The sequence below is a fragment of the Haemaphysalis longicornis genome, unplaced genomic scaffold (assembly GCF_048455015.1).
Source record: "Haemaphysalis longicornis isolate Haplotype H1 unplaced genomic scaffold, Haemaphysalis longicornis Haplotype H1 scaffold_8, whole genome shotgun sequence".
NCBI lineage: Eukaryota > Metazoa > Arthropoda > Arachnida > Ixodida > Ixodidae > Haemaphysalis > Haemaphysalis longicornis.
This window is the reverse complement of record NW_027526445.1, coordinates 142,160,426-142,177,821: the sequence shown is the minus strand read 5'-3', so window position 1 is coordinate 142,177,821 and position 17,396 is coordinate 142,160,426. Positions and strand designations below refer to the sequence as shown.

The 17,396-nt window shown below is 43.0% G+C and overlaps 1 pseudogene; it reads right to left on the bottom strand.

The window, feature by feature from the left end:
• LOC144148502 (uncharacterized) overlaps nt 1-17,007 on the bottom strand; it is a 65,470-nt pseudogene extending 48,463 nt beyond the window's left edge.
• Between the last annotated feature and the right edge of the window lie 389 nt (nt 17,008-17,396).

Sequence of the window (17,396 nt, the reverse complement as noted above, 5' to 3'; positions counted from 1 at the left end):
TGATCTCCAGCTGACCCCCTCGCAGCCCCCCTTGCATGCGTCGCAGGGTCGTTTCAAGCTACGTGACTCGTCTCGCGCTCGGCGAAGAGGAACGGCGCATTCGCCGTGAATGAACGCCGCGTTCGCCCCGGCGAACGCCACTGGGCCTCCTTCTGGGAGCGTCACACGGGACCTAACAGCTTTGAGCCGTAGTCGGCAATTCATGTAGATAAAAGGTTAACCAAGCGAAAGCAAAACTCAACCAGGCTAAGCCAAGCTTTTGCTTTGCATATCCAAGGTTGGGTGAGCTAAGCCGCAGCCATTTTTTATTGCTTCTTTAGATGGGGGCTGTGTACTGGCTTGTAGAGTAAGAGTTTTCTTTCGGAACAACGTACACCTGAACATCACTCATGATTAACCTGCACAGCCTTCAGTGTCATAGATCACTGACTGCCCCTTGATTCTCTTTGAACACGCCTTTATTAAAACAGATAGCCTTTCTCGCGCTATTTAAACGCGTACAATTTGGCCCGCATGTCTGTCTGCCTGCTGTGTGTCCGTTGATTTAGCCGTCCGGCTAAGAGTTAGTACTCCGCTTGAACCAAACGTACATATAGTAAAAACGTTTACGAACGGCTACATCTGAACGCATGCTTCATACTTGTCGACATTGTTCTGCAAAAAAAAACATTAAGGATATTAAAGAAACTAACAATAGACGTGGTGGCAATTTTTTATAGCAAAGAAAGGAAATGCATTCACAACATTATTTCAGGCACAAAGTGCGAAAAAGAGTTTCGACACAAGGCCTGCACTGGTGGCTCGAGCGTGATGAGGAACAATAACGAAAGTTCTAAACAGGACTGAAGATGTGAGCTGTTGTAAAAAACGAAATAGGCACTTGAAAAAAAACAGCTTTCTTTTCGTTTTTTTAAGCATGCCAATACTAAAAAAAGAAACAAGCAGCGCTTCCAAAGGAAACATTTTCCTTTATGTGCCCAATATGCATTGGGGGAAGCACGTTCTGCGATCACTGTTTTGACGAGAAATCGTGCTCTGATTTTGAGAGCGGAAGCTCTTGTGGAAATTTTGTTATGCAGCATGCAACAGCTATATTTTTTCTGCATAAATAAAACAATTTGCAAAGCACTTAGATCTCTTCCTTGCTTCTAAGACGATACAGGGGTTATTGAACGTTTCTTCACTGCTGCATCGTGTTTGCCGTGCGTTCACGTTCACCGGTCATGCGGGACGCTTCCGGATACTTCTTGTTCTATTATGCACAGTACAGGGTTAGTGCGGCGGTTTCAGCCCTTAGCTGCGGCTCTTGGCGAAACGCGTCCAAATGCAATTTTAACCAAAACAAGTTTCTATGTGCATTTTACTTATTAATTGTTTATACAGCTGCATGATTTGGAGTCATTCGTCTAGTCACCTGCCCCTCCTGTCACTTGTCGTGTTTGGTGAGGTTCCTAAGGCTTTAGCCTTAACATGCACGTCCAAACTGTTGAAGACTCTATTAGGAAGCCACAGAATTACGTAACAGCATAAAGCGAAAGGAAGAGAGTGGTCGTAGACACGGTCCGGATATATCCATGTGCATCAAATGGGAGAAAGTCATGGTCGCCATGTCAATCCGCGGGGAATCGGCGGCGTATCTGCTTGCTTCACTGAAAATCTCGACGAAAGGTGGTTTTGTTCGACCACCCTTTCAGCGTAACTCTTTCTCCGCTCTCGGCTTCGCCCCTTCAACAACTTCTCGTTCTGTCTTAATCCTCTCGTAATGAATTGAGTGGGGGTTTATTCAGAGAAATTTATTTTACCACATTCGCACTGCTCGCGCGCCGTGTTATGGGTCAGCATGGATCGTATTCTTTATCTTTTTTTTCTGTTCTGCATTGAACCGGACGAGCAGTTATTTTTTTATTGTGATCGTTCCTGTCTCGCACATATTGGAGACAGTCTGCGTCATTTCTGACGCGTTTGTTACACTTGCTATCGTAAAACCTTGCAAACGCGCATCCTTAAGTAGAAAAACACGAGTGCCAGCGTTGAAGGTTGATTCGCTTGTGAACATTCCTGCAGCACTTACTACTTCGTGACCCAAGAATTTAAGACCCATGGTGCACCAATATAAAAAGCTCCTAAATATAAAAAGCTCCTATCAATGTTCAAGGCGGCGTAGTCAACTTATGTCAGCATTACGTCACTTCTGTACTGAAACAAAGCAATAAAAATCTTGGTAGTTAGGCAGCAAGCGCTATTACTGAAAACTAAATAAACCAATTGGGTTTTTTATTACTTACTCGTCATCATCACCAACATTATTTTCTTCGACATCCAGCTAAGGTCCACTGCGGTACGAAGGCATCTCCCAGTGACATCCAGCCACTCCTGTCCTGCGCAACTCGAGTGCACTGTTTACTCCTGAAGTTCCGTATTTCATCCCTCCATGAAGTTTACGGCCTTCCCCTTCGTCTAGACCCATCTCTTGATATCCACTCTGTTACATTAATTCTACACCGGTTGTCCGTTCATCTCACTACATGGCAAGTCCAAGTCCACCTTTTTTTATTTGAACTATGATACGTTCCATTTTAGTTTGTTCTCTGATCCAGGCAGCTCGTTTTTTGGTCCCTGAGTGTTTCTCCTAACCTTATTCGTTCCATGGACCGTTCAGTCGACCTAGGTTTGCTTAGATCGCCAAGTTTCCACTGCAAATGTCATTGCCGGCAGTATGCACTGGTTGTAGATTTTTCATTTGAGTGACAGAGGTAGTTTCCTTTTATTATTTGGGAGTGCTTGCCCAGTGTTTCCCAGCACATACCTATTCTGTGCCAGATTTCTTTCTCGTGGAGGAGCTCAGCGCTGCCCAAATTTTTAGCCAAACGGCCGTGCTTTGCGAATACAGTTCCTTAAGCATTGTTTTCTCGTGTTATGTATTCTCACTCAGCACGACTATATCCGCAAACTTCAAATGTATCAAGTATTCAAGCTATCTAAATAGCCCCTCCAGACACGCTGTCAATACTTTTGGAGACATGGTATCTTCCGTTCTGACTCCCTTTGGGATCGGAAATTTATAGCTTCGCTTGTGTAGGGTTATCCTGCCCGCGCATTCCTTGTATACGTCTTCTGAATGTCTTATATATCTTTCATCTATTCCCTGCTCTTGTGGTGCTTCTAAAACGGCTTCCGTGGTTACAGATTAAATACCATGTAAAGAGGGTTAGTGTACTGTGCGAATGTTTCTCCCACTTGGTGGACGACATGGATGTGATCGGTGTTTGAGTACCTTTTCCTAACCCCAGCCTTTCTCTGAGTTGATGGGAATCCAGGCTGCCACCTATGCGGCTAACTCTAACTAGAGCCTTGGTAAACAGCTTGTAAACAACTGAGGGTAGGCTGATCGGTCTGTAATTCTGGAGGTTCTTGGGTTCTCCCTTCTCATGAATGAGAATAATATTGCCGTTTTTGAGGCCATGGGTTCTTCACGCATTCCAAAACAAAAATAGTACAGCAAGCTTTTCTAGTACAGTATATCCCACCTCCGTCAAAACACCGATTGGTATATCGCCGTCACAAGTAGCTTTTTCTATTCTGACGCCTTTAAGAGCGTTTCTAACTTCCTCTTTAGTTGCTAGTGGGACATCGCAAGTTTAGCTTGTATTCTGAGTAGTTTCCCTGCTCTAACGTCGCTGACATACAGCCTGGTGTACCATCATCCTGCTACCGTAATTATATCGTCCAAGTTGTGCGTAATTTTTTCCTGCTCCTGTCAAAGTGCGTACACCCTGTCTTTGCCTATGGGTAGTTTTCTTTGAAGCATCCCCTACAAGCAGCGTTTCCTCGATCACTTCCGTGTTATATGCGCGAACAACTTTTGCTTCATTTCTATTAGTCAGTTTTGACATGTCGGCCAATTCAATCCGATCCACCGTACTTGACACGTTCATGTTCTTACGTTTGTCAATTAGTTCCATCATTTCTTACTTTTCTAGTTTGTTGTCTACATGCTGCTTCTCACACAGCTCCAGCCTATTCAATGAGTGGTGATTTTAGGTTGCCATTTAGCCTGTCTACACTGACTTCTTTCGGCTCGTTCAAATGCGAGAATTGCTTTTGAAGAATTATTTTAATCTCCTGCTATCAGGCTCTGACTGATTCAATGCGGAATTTCATAGTTTTCCCGAGTTTCGTTCTTTTGCTTCTGATATTCAGCCTTAGCTTGCACACAACCATCCTGTGATAGCTGCTGCGTTTCGTACTTTGCACCTGTTCGTCTTGCATCCTACTTGGGTTCACATATAATGAAGTCAATTTAGTATATTGTCGTGCCATTGGAAATTGTCCGTGTTCATTTCCTATTCTTTCGTTTGTAAAAGAATGTGTTCATTAACATCAGGCTTTTTCCCTCTACAAAGCGCACCAGTGTATTTTCTGGACTGTTGCAATTGTCTATTCAGAAGTTTCCCACTGACTTTTCTCCCATTGTGTTAAATTGTGTTAAATTTGTGTTAAATTTTGTGTTAACCTTTGTGTTAACCTTTGTGTTAAATTTTCCCATCAGAATCGTGAACTCCCTTGTGGACTTCTCCAATTCACATTCTACGTCCTTGTGGAAGCTATCTACTGCTTCATCATCAAAGCTGGCTATTGAAGTACAGGGCTGTACTGTCTTTAATATGCATCACTTGTTTAGCTTCATCACTACAGCCGCTACTCTCTCGCTAATGCTGAAAAACTCCCCACGTTTCGTGCTATTTCGCTGTGGAATAAAAATTCCAACTCGTGTTCTTCCTTGTCTTGGAATCCACTGTTTCACATAATAGGCGGGTTAGTGAGATTCATGAAACCTTCTCCTGTCCATCTGTCTTCGGTTAACCCGCTATTAACCCATTAAAAGGCCAACTGCACTCACATTTTCGACAACTTAAAAATAATGTCGTTGAATAGTACACAGAAAAAGACAGCGAAATGCAAAATACTACCTTTTGAAAGATGAACACGAGCGACGCAAACCGCTCACGACATTGACGTTTTCGGAAACCAAACTGAAAAAAAAGGTTGTCATTACCGGCGGCCGGACGTGACGTACGTGATGGAACGGAAGTGACCGTGCTAGAACCGGCAGCCACTCGGAGCCGACTATAAATGTGCGTGGTAGCGTCTCGTTTCGTACTGTTATTTCCATAGAAGACCTCCCACGAACGTTTGCCCAGGATAATGCTTTGCTATCAATTGAAATGAAGCAGCTCGCACGACAGTTACTTTTCCATCAGAATAGCTGCCGTTGTAGCAATCCTTGGAATTGCGAGAAAAAACATGGGCCCTGAATTACAGAGCTACTCCCTTTTATTATACATTCCTTTTATAATACATTGCGTGAAAACAGCTTCGCGAATATCATCCCAGTATATTTCGCCTGGCTGCACATCGATAATCTAATTATGAAGGGGATGTAAAACTAGAGGCCAGATTCTACAGCTAAATGATCCACTAAAACACGAAAAAAATTACCTATCTTCTGTTCCTTTCTACTTTCCCCACAGACATTTTTCAACTTGAACCAGAAACATGTGCTGTTGAAAACATTTTACTTTAAAGTAAACTAAATCTAGCGCTCTACAAAAGAAACTACTTCATTTGGCAATTAAAAAAATGCATGTTTACTGTTCATGAGAGGAGCAGTTTCCTTAGCTTTCGCACTTCGCGAAGACGACGGCCAACATTTGTGCGGATATATTTGTTACCACGAGCAAGGCTGATTTTGGTTCACTTAGCGAGTGAGGCAGAAGTTGTAGAATTGTTTATACCCGCCTGCACAACAACTCTAGTTAAGTCGTCAAACATTTAAAAAGGTCTAAGGGATAGAGGTGGCATTGGGCCTGCCGAAGTATGGCAAATATTGGACACGGAAGTGCAAGCGGTGAAGTCTTTATAAAAGATTCTTTTTTTCTGTGATAGATGCAAGAAGAATGACACATGTAAGGAAAGCGTGCGTGTCGTGCTATTTTTTCAGTAGAAATTTCATGTCCAAGTAAAAAGAGTTTTGCTAGCTGCGGAATTTTCGCAAGCGCACGTATAGTTTGTATGCTTCTAATCTAATATTATTCCACTGACAAAAAACGAATATTGTTACCTGTGGTTAGTTTGAAACATGTGATGGCGACGGCGGTGTAGCTTGGTGGTGTAGCAGAGAAACCCCGGGCGAACGCGCGTCCCGGAGCCCGCCGGGGCGCCGTGCAAGTCGCCGGAAAAGTGCGAGCTTCACAGGACAGGTTTCCGACCCTCCGTCAGAGGCCGATCGGAACTTGTTTCCGCGACTCTCCGCCAGGTGCAAATGTCGTCTCCACGGGGCTATTTTGAATGACGGTACTTAGTTTGCTGTGTGCTTACGATGCTGGGGATTTCTCCAAGGTAATGTTAGAGCTTAGACAGGTTATTCCGATCAAATTTGCGCAAAGAAAAATTTGAGTGCAGTTGGCCTTTAATGCCAGAGATCTCCTCTAGCAGTACATCTAAAGTTCTCTCGCTAGATATAGTGCGTGCGTTGAATGTTGCCAGGGTGCAGTTACAACTGCACATTCCGGTCCCAGAGATTTTGACCACCCTCTGCTGTATCGCTGCTCTGACTTCACCATGGACGGCTGCCCTACAGCTTCTGGGAACTAAAGGGCGAGAGTTGTGTTGTTTATTCAAGGGAGGCGGCGGACAACTACTATACCAGGGTGACCAAATCCTTCTCTTGTGGGGAGCGCAGCTTGCGTCCCTAAGAGCCTTCCTAGTATGGTTGCACCTTCCCAGTTTAGTCCCTTAGATATTCCGGACAATGGTTATTTGACCAGCAGGCAGCAATCGATACAGGTATCGGTTGCGCATAGAGAGCCAACAGAAAAATAGCGGGAGAGTGAGGGACGCTTGCGGCCGACGTCGTCGTTTCCATGGTCGTAGTGATACGTAGCCAGCCTTTGTCGGTTTTGCTTTTTACAGCATCGGTTGTAAAGGAGAAAGGTGACACGCTGGATTACTCATTTAGTTCACTGACGTCTGGCCCAGCAACTGTCATGCTCAAGTGTATATCTCCGAATAGCTGGCTAGTTTGAAGATCAGCTGGCCAGACAGAGGCTGGCCAAGAGAAGCTTCAGGGCTGTGGCTAAGCTGGCTTGTTTGAAGCTCAGCTCGCACAGCTCCGTCTAAGAGTGTCCTCAATGACTGGAAGGTTTTCGAACATAGGATGAGTGTTTATTATCTTTGCCCACGCTTTGGCTGTAACTTTACCAGAAAAGTGCCTAGCGAGCTGATTTTTTTGTCAAAATCAAACGCAATAGCGCGAGTATGCCCTTAAAATTATCACCTTGTCACAAACGTTAGCTGGGTTTGTTTTGCTAGCGTCTGACGCAATGCACGCTGCCACACACGAACCAAAGATAAAGAAAACGTTTATAGCTGCAAACTATTCGTGCTACAATGTTCAAATTCGTACAAAGGTGCTCTAGAACTTTATGAAAGAGCTAAGCGAAAGGATTGGAACCTGCTTGGTAGATTTCCTGACAAAATGTGGACATTCGCGCAGCTCTATTCAAAAACGTCCGCCATGGATTGGAGGTTCCGGAACTAACGTTGGCTGTGTTTAAATTTCGGTTTTTGCCTGTAAATTTACCAAAAAGGCGTCTAGCGAGCTGATTTACCATTTCAAACTATCTGAGGTGCAACGCGATAACGTCAGTATGGCCTTCAAATGGTCACCTTGTCGCGGAAGTTAGTAATTCTTCTTTTGCTTGCATGTTTCCAAGCGGGCGCGGCTGCCCCGCCACCGAAAAAAAAAAATTAGGATTGATCCTTCAGCCATAGGACATAGTAAAACACGAACAGGAAAGATGCCTTCATAGGAGCAGTTGAATTTTAACCAAAGGAACCCCTTCATGTGCGAACGGTTTGCAATCCAGACCCCCCCAGATGAAGTCACTTTGACACGTTAGAAACAGAAAACTATTCGTTTTATTCAAAGACGACAAAAAAAATGTCTTGCATAGAAACAGCAGCTTGAAACACAAAGGTCATGGTAACAACTCGACAATGGAGCCTTCATCGATTCACGTGCGTCCCCCGTACATGAAAGCACAACTGTCGGTGCTCATTAGCGCCATGCTGCGCTAATTAACCTCGCCCTTCCTAGGCGGTAGCAACATTTGAATGAGCCATAGTGAACGAAATAAGGGGTGTTTAGAGCAGGTCATAGGGCACTCGCTAGAGCGCCCCGTAGCTGCCGTTGCGGCGAGACTGCATAAGCTCGAAACTGGGTGCCGCAGCTTCAATTGCACTTTTTCTGGCGACATCACTTCATTTGTGACGGATATGATGTGACAGAGATCTTGGTGTACCCAGGCACAAAACCCTGGCCTAAAGCACGTAAGAACCGACTGTATGCTTCGACTTTCAATCTGGAAGGATACTCGCATGATTTCGTAAATGACAGTTTGTGCCCAGTACTGAAAAAACTGCTCGGTGAGTTATTGCTCGGAAAAGTGATAGAAAGTGGAAATACGCGTCAACCAAGGGAGGCAAAATATACGCAAGAAAGACGGACGATTCACTTAGTCTCCGTGTAAGCTCTCTGAAAGACATCGAAAAATACACTGATCCTTTCGCAAAGTTTGTAGGCCACATGCCGTGCCTCATTGATCAATGATCACCACCAATGTTCAAAGACCATCTGATGTATCTCGGCTTTACAAAAACAAGAAGATATGCACAACCTTTCTTATTTAAACGCGCAGTCAGCTGGAAGGAAAGATGATGAGCTGCGCGCCTTTTTATCTTACTTTGAGTTTTGCTTTCATGTCATTACACCCTGTGAGCCATGGTACAGGGGACAGGGTGATGTATTTAAAATGGTTGGATACACAACTCGTCTTATAAACCACTGTCACAAAAAAGGTAGCGGCTTACTATGGATGACTAATGACAACTGAAATTGTGAAATAATAAAAGAATAAAACGTATTTATTTTGGAGCCTTAAGCACCCGCAAATGCCATTAAATATGTGCTCTGTAATTTATGGATACCTAGCCGAAACGTTTCCAAATTCTTTGCTTACCTGGATACCTTTTTTCGGTCGAAATAATGAACAATATTTCTACCTGGCTTTGGGCGGTGATGTAAATATCAATCTGCTAAAGGAATCAACAATTCAAGGCGAGCTAGTAGGAATACTAAACTCAAATTCTTTAGTTAACGCCATCAATACACTTACTCGTATTCAAAATCAGTCTGGAACACTAATCGATGTATTTACCATGGACATAGAAATTTCAGAACAGTTTCAGACGTCGTCGCAGATAATGTTTTTGATCATGTGCCTTTGTCCATACCGACAAATCAAAATGTAGTTCGTAAGACTTTTCACCAGGTGCACAGTGTAACATTTCAAGATATAAACCCTGCAACGTTAGAGAAGTGCTAAAACAAGCTCTCGCAAGTAAAGTAAGAAGAAGTGTATGCTCAAAGTTGACCTGACAGCGCTTATGAGACTTTCTTATCAATATTTCAATCGGCCTACCAGCACTGCTTCCCCTGCAAGACATTCAAACCCGAAAATTCGCGTAAAGCGTGGTTTACACCTCCATCTTTCAATATATAAAAAAGAAAAATTCTTTTTTGAAACATTATAATAATACTATAGATAAGGCCAACCTACACGAGTTTAAAGCGTTTCGAAATAATGTAACTGGGATCTTAAGACAAGCCAAAGCAACTATTTACACACTGTATTTAATGGAGAAACCCTACGACGAACCAAATTGTATGGCAAAGACTGAACTCTGTACTTGGCGAAGGACTTCAGCACACGCCAGACAAGCAAGAGCTAAACTAGAATGGAACATTGACATCGGGCGCACCGCTTGCCAAAGCCTTTATTCATTTTTTGTGTCCCTCGTTAAAAGTGCTCATGACTTGCATGCTTTAGTCTATATGCCCGCCCGAAACTACGGCGGCGCATTTTCGGGCCCGACAAGCAATGAGGAAGGCGATCGCACCTTTTTCAGTTTTTGAAAAAGCAGGGTCCGTGATGGAGATGACATACAGATACGACCAGTCAAATACATACTAGATATGATTAGCCCTGTGCTTGAGTATGTATTTAACTGTACCTTCTTACAGAGCGTATTTCCAAAAAGCATGCAACTATTGCCAAAGCGTCATCTTCAAGAGTGGTAATTTGAACTCTTTATTAAACTATAGGCCAGTATCAATAATTCCGGTTTTTTCAAAAGTACTTGAACAGCTAATAAATCAAGGAATGACTTTGTTTTGCTGGAAGCGCCACCTAGTAACATTATCACAGTTTCGATTCAGAAAGGGTCTTTCCAGGGAATTCGCGCTTTTAACACGAAAAGAAATAACTCTCCATGCTATTCAAAATAGTCTGGAGGTATATTTCGGCAACATTGTGGATTTTAGCAAAGCATTTTACCGACAAAACCAAACCACTCTCTTTGAAGAGCTTCCACATTATACATTTCCGGTTGTATTTTTAGTTGTATAGAGTAGACATCTGAAATTCCGTTGCGAAAAGGTAATTAAAAATGACGAAATGTTTTACGTGATCAGTATGCAACGTGGTCTACCACTTGGGAAACATTCTGGGTCCCCCCCTATTTATTATGTATATTCAAACCTAGTTGAAAATTGACCATTCTACCAAATATTCAATCTCTGCGGATGACACAACATTACCCTCCGGTTCGAACGACGCTACTGCTCTTATCGCTCATGTTAACGACGTATTAAATAAACTAAACAAGTAGAGCACGTACGAATGCCTAACTATTAAGACTAATAAAACCAAGGCTGTATTCTTCGAGCGAAAAACCAGACTTTGAGTGGTAATGGTGGCCTTGCGATTGTAACGTATGCCATAGCAATCGTTCGAAGTCTTGGAGTGGCCTTTGACGCACACTTACTGTGAAGTAAACACGTCGATTCGTTCGCGAACACACTATCGCGAACTTTGGAGCCTCTCACCAAGTTGCGCTGTCTACAACCAACCAATATAAAGCTGCTTATCTACAATTCTCTTTTTCATTTGCACCTCTGCTGGCTTGCACATCTGCTTACTCTGTTTGCACCTCTGCTTGCTGGTCGGGGGAAATACTACTACGCCAAATATAAATAAACTACACGTATTGCAAAATAAAGCCATGCGCTCCATCTGCAATTCATCATATGATGTAACGCAAAACCACTTGTCAATAAATTGGGTATTCGCACTGCTTTGGATTTTTATACCCACATACTTACGAAAATATATAATCTTGGAATAACATATAGTAATATTGTCATACCAAAATAGTCTAACCGACCTCGAAACCATCCCCGTTATAAGACACGCCATGATAAACTTGGCACATACCGCACACAGGTACGGAAAATGGCACCCAGATGTTGAGCTACACCATACCGTCGTTACAAAATCCGCAATAACTTTGAATTTAAATTTAAATCATTACCTGTAGGACCTTCCCCTGCATTTGTGATCGTGCATTTTTTGTATGTGGAATAGTTCATTATTATTTTTTATTCGCATGATAAGAGTTATGTACAAAATGTTTCGGAAGAAATTTGCAATGCTCAAATAGTTTGTTGCCCCATTCCTTTGTTCTACACATTTTATATGAACCAAGCTGAAACAATTGTTGTCGCCATTTGCTTTCTTTTTAGGTGTTCTTTCTTTCTCTGTTCTGTTTCCCTGTGTTTCCTCTCTTTTCTATCACTGTTTTTTCAATCTCTCTATCTATTTTGCTATATGATGCACAAATGGGTTACCATAAAGGGGCGCAGACCATTGTTAAGCGCGTATCGCAGGCTGTTTCCCGGCCGCTGGCACATGTTTGAATTGCAATTGTAAATAAATTTATTTATTTATTATTTATGTATTTTTATTTATTTATTTATTTTGTTATTTATTTATTTATTTATTTATTTATTTGTTTATTTATTTATTTATTTATTTATTTATTTATCTATAGTGTAAAAACGTTTATAACTGCAAAACTACCGTGCTAAAAGGATGAAATTCGGCACAAAGGTCCTCAGAACTTGAACTTGAATTAGGAGCGTGAAAAGCTTATAGGACTTACGCAGATTTCCCGACGAAAATATTGTAAAAATTGGCGCAGCTCTATCCAACCGGATTCAACATGAATGAAAGGTGGTCGAAGTGCAAGATAATTTTAGTGGAAATTAAATTTATTTTTTGTACTATTCAAAATCAGTGCAATTTAATTGTATCGCCTTCCCACTGCTCGCGAGCGATGTGTTAGCTCAGCGGCCATCTTTTTCTTTATCTTTTGTTTCTTGTTCCCCTTTGAACAGCACGAGCGGAGACTGTTTTTATTGTGCTCCTTTCTGTCTCGTACGTGTTGGAGCCTGTCTGCGCAATTTGTGAAGCATTTTTGTACTTGCTATCATAAAAACATCCCAACGTACATCCTCAAACAGAAGAATGCGAGCGCCGCCGTGGGAGGGGAACTTCCCTGTTAACTTTCCTGCGCGACTTAATGAACCACGGACTTAAGAACCATCGTTTATCAATACAAAAAGATTAAAAATACATATCAGTGTTCACTGCCGCCTAGTTGGATTGTATACGCGGCTACAACTTAAGAACTGCAACGGAAGTTGCCACTGTCCCTCGTCACCGCAGCCGGATGTCACTCCACGCGGCACAAGTAGTGCGTTACTGGGAATATTTTGAACGACGCAAGAGCAGTTTCAGTTTTTTTTATTTAAAATGCTTATAAACCACTGCAGCGACGACAAACAAACTACTTGCGGAAAGGCAGACGATACGACGCATAATAGCAGTCTCGTTTCAAAATGCGCGCGCCCGTTGACATCCGGGTCCGTCGCTTAGTCGGAGGGATACCGTACATGAGCTACTTCGTTCTTAAATTGTTCCCGGGTATAGCCGAATTATGTGACTTCTGCCCTGAAACAAATCAATCAAATTCTTCCTTGGTAGGAAGCTAGCGCCACCTAGCAAAAACTGCATCAAACAAAATGCGTTTTTTTATTTTTCTTGTCTCAGTAAACAAGTCATATCTTTCTGAAACGACCAAAGCAGGCAATTAGGAACATTCCTATTAATTTGTAAAACGTTTCGTATGTGTACTCTATACCTTTTAAAGGAGCCGGTAATGAATTAGTGCCATACGGCTGTTATCAGTTGGCATTTTTTCTCACATCCGCCTGGCGTTTCCTTTACGCTAAATAATTGGGAAGTGTTTCACCTATGCTAGCAGTTTTACTTGATTGTAGCAGTTCTTTTTTCACCAATTGTTTCAACTTTTGATGGGAAAGCTGGATGGACCGACAGCCAGCCAGCCAGCCAGCCAGACAGCCAGACAGACAGACAAACAGACTGACAGACATTGGAAGATTTACTCATTTGTGTAGCACAAAGAAAGACTACCGCCTTAGAAAACTGCTCATAGGGCTTGAGCACCTGCCAAATGGCAAAAGCCACTGGAAGCGCTGAGTCCCTGTTGTTTTCAATGTGCACTTCCCATGCTGAATTCATGATTAACGCCAACATCAACCATTACGTGCAGATTGATTACCTCAAGAAGTCCAGACTGAGGAAAAGGTTCGCATGGCTCCTGTACAACGTACACTTCACGGACATCGAGGGACGCTGCGGGGAATCGGGGCACGCCAGGGTTTCAGAACTGAAAAAGCTGTTTTAATAAAAACTGTGCCACCGAGACTGAACCCACCTCATCTCCAGCTGTAGTGAAATGTTGCGAATGTGTTTCATTCTAATTCTAAAAACCGCGAAATCCTTCTTATTGAAGACTTTTCTCGCTTTGACACTGCCTGTTTGTAGGGTTTCAAATATCAGTATTTTTTTCTATATATGAGTTCGCTGCACCTACATTTATTCCATAAGTTTTTATTTATATGCTGCATCTACATTTATTCCATTTCTATTATTTGTATTCTGTAAGTCTACGCGGTATCACACTGTCGTGGAATACCAGCACCTAGCTGCCCTAACTTCACGGATATCGTATTATCGCCATCTTCCTGGTATGAGGTCTAGACTTTTCGATGTTTGATATTTAACACATATGTGTTTCGTATTAGCGTCGATAAATTTTCCATCGCGTTACTCGTGAGGTTAAGGTTGGCTCAGATTGAGGTTGGTTATTGCATAACCAACTCTGGACTGGCGCATTCTCACTCCCATCAAAGTCAACACTCTCATTTATCACATCATGCGTGCTGCCCAGAAAGCCTCCTTTTGATTTCGTAGTCCATGAAATTGTGCCGCATGCTGTTCGCTTCTCAGTTTGTCAAAAACTATTTCCGCACTAACGACGGCATTTACTATGGCAGGTTGCCGAACCTTGAGACAACCACGTGTCATGGACTTTATCAATTCTCCGCCTTTAACTTCAATGTCGTCACCCTGCATTAACTTTCTTTGCAATGCATGCACGGAAGGTTTTTCAACGCGGCATGGACGCAGTAGCCAGAAACGTATGTGATTGCTAAGAGATTTGGCCTTTTCTTTTCGTAGTCATTATCTGTTACTTTAATGTCAAAATCGTCAAGTACAGCATCATTCACTGCCACCACGTTTCTACAGCCTCAATTTCTGGGAGCTCCAGAATATTCTGCAGACGAAGCTTCCGCTCAGACCCATTGACTTGCCTAATGGAAATGTGGTACTGAGAACTGGAAAGTTGGCGGTATTTGCTGAACCTGTCTTCCAAAGAGTCCGTCTGGAACTTTCCTAAGAGCGCGTAATCGAAGTACATTTCGTCCAAGCAATACTTCGCAACCTTTGCTAACGTGTCTGTTGTAAAGACGGAGGGCACTATGAGTCTCTCGTAAATACGCCCGTGTAAAACCTTTAAGATGCCACAGATCTAGCCACTCCACTGTATCCAACAGAAACTGGACCTGTGGACTTGTCACTGATGTAATCGCTGACTGCAGCTCATCACGAAGTTCGTGTCCTTGTTGCATGTCTTTACATTGACACTGCTCCACCACTTCGCTGTAAGTTCCAACGACTGTACCGTACCAGCCACATGCTGGAGCTTAAGTGTAGGTCCACAGACTCGAAGAGCTGCTGCCATAGACCAGCTGAAAATCTTTAGCGCGGGCTTCAGATTTTGTCGTTCAAGGTTTGATGGGTTGAGAGATTTTGTCGTAAGCGTCGGCGCAGATTTGATCAGCTGACCCTGTTCTTTTGAGTGTAGCTCTCGAAGTCGACTAAATGACACTGTAAGTATAGGTGGCTGTACGCTAGGTCCTGTAGGGCTAGGAAAAAACATGCATGTTCAAGAGTTTTGCTGATTGAGCCAGTTCTTCCTGAGAAACTTCAATAGATACACAGGATCAATCAGAAAAAAGAGGACGTTCAGGGTCAGCGGGTGTGGATACAGACTCTGGAGTTAGCAAGGTGCCCCGAAAAGAGACGTTATTTTGCGGTTGATGGAGTTATTGTCAGTTATGACAGAAATGACACGCAACCCAACATTCTCTGAGTAATGATGCTACGCAGAATGATGTCACGCACCTGTGCATTGATGCGATCTACTGGAAGTGTGTGCGCAACGTTCTTCCCACTTCAAAGCAGACTTTGCAGCATAAAAACATGCGCGGTTTTTGCTGCATTAGGGCTATTGCTAGCCGCGCCATAATTGCTCCTCCCTTAAAATCAAAAGAAGGCTGCAGGTAAATTTCATCCATCATGAGAACAACAGTTTTTTCATGGTCCTTCATTACTGTGACATGCATCTTTTCATACGAAAGAAAAGAAGTGCTTTGCTGCTCTGCGCCGGGCTTACATTGTACGAGTTACACACAGGACGAATGGTAGGCTGTTGGGGCAAACTAACATTACCAGAACTAAGCAGGAAGCTGTATGAGCGCGGAGAGACCATAAATAAAATACTCGAAAACACCAGCAACTCTGGAGAGTAGCGAGATGAACTGCTATCCCTCACGAGAAGAAGGCAAACTTGTTCTTTAAAAAACGAACTGTGTTTAGTCGCTCAACATCTTCCAGTTCACGGTTTGAGGCATCGTCAAGTAGGGGAAGTGCCAACTTCAACAAACCCCCAAATTTATCTTCCTGCTCAGATGAAACTTTCCAAGTAAGGACTCTGCACAATCCAGCATGCGTGCCAAACAACGAATGCCGCTAACTTTGTGAGGAACGGCCCCTATACCATCAATTGTAGTAAGCTGCACATCTTGGCAATGAACTTTCACCGTCAGGGCCTATAAAACCGGGACACACCAAAACACGAGGGGCATCATCAAGAGCAAGATTAAAAATAAGAACGCAGACAGGCCGAGAAATAACACTGAAAATATTTGCAAGCTTCATTTGAGGAAGGCAGCCTAGTAGAGTCTGGAAAGTGTCAATCTTGTCTTTTGCATCCTCCTCAACATGTGTCTGAAGTGAGTTTGCGATGGCGTCTGGTATAGAAGCTGCTTCAAGGAGCATCCCTTCTTCAGCGGGGGCTCTCCGTATGTAGTGGCAGGCGTGGAAAGGTACGCAGGACCGTTTGGGGATACACTGGGAATGTCGTCGGAGCTGAGACAAGCGATCTTCAGTTTTGCCTCGACGACTTTGCCTGTATTCCAGTCCACATACTTCGAAGTAGTCAAGGCGTCTGACTCTCTGAAGTGCCGTTCGCAGACTTGAAATATCAAAGGCAAATAATTTTGGCATAATAACCAGGGTTAACTCCACGAGCAAAACAGCGAATTCATAACTTCGAACTACCGTAGTTCAATTTGTCACCACACAAACGTCGGGCAATAAATATCACGTCTTTTAGGCTTGCCACTGAGCGCTTTCCGGGCTCAAAGTCGGCACGCAGAATGGCTTTCAACAATCGCCGCCTTTTGTCGGCATCAGGTGGGAAAGTGAAAACTCGCATATTCTTTTTCCTGTCATAATTCCCGTGGCGCCGGGGAACACAATGGTGCCCTGGCATTCTCACAAATCACTCAGGAACTGTCACACACATATGACTCATAGACTTTTCTCAGTAGTCACAGCCAGGAATAAAGCTTCAGCAAATGGCTAGGAACGACCGAAACCAGCACGTAAATTGCACGTCATACTGTCTAAAACAAGGCATGACATTAGAGAAAAGCAAACATGGAGGCGATGTCTACAGCAATGGCGATGCCCTTTCCAAAATGCGAATTTTCAATAAAAATAAATAAACTACTAAATAAAGTTTTTAAAAAGTACAAAATTTATACAAATGGAAATAAACTGTTTCTCATTACTTTACACATTTTTGTTCCTTTTTTATAATTGTAGTTTGTTATTTTTAATTTTGCCTACAAAAGCAAGGCGCAAAGTACTCAGCAGGAC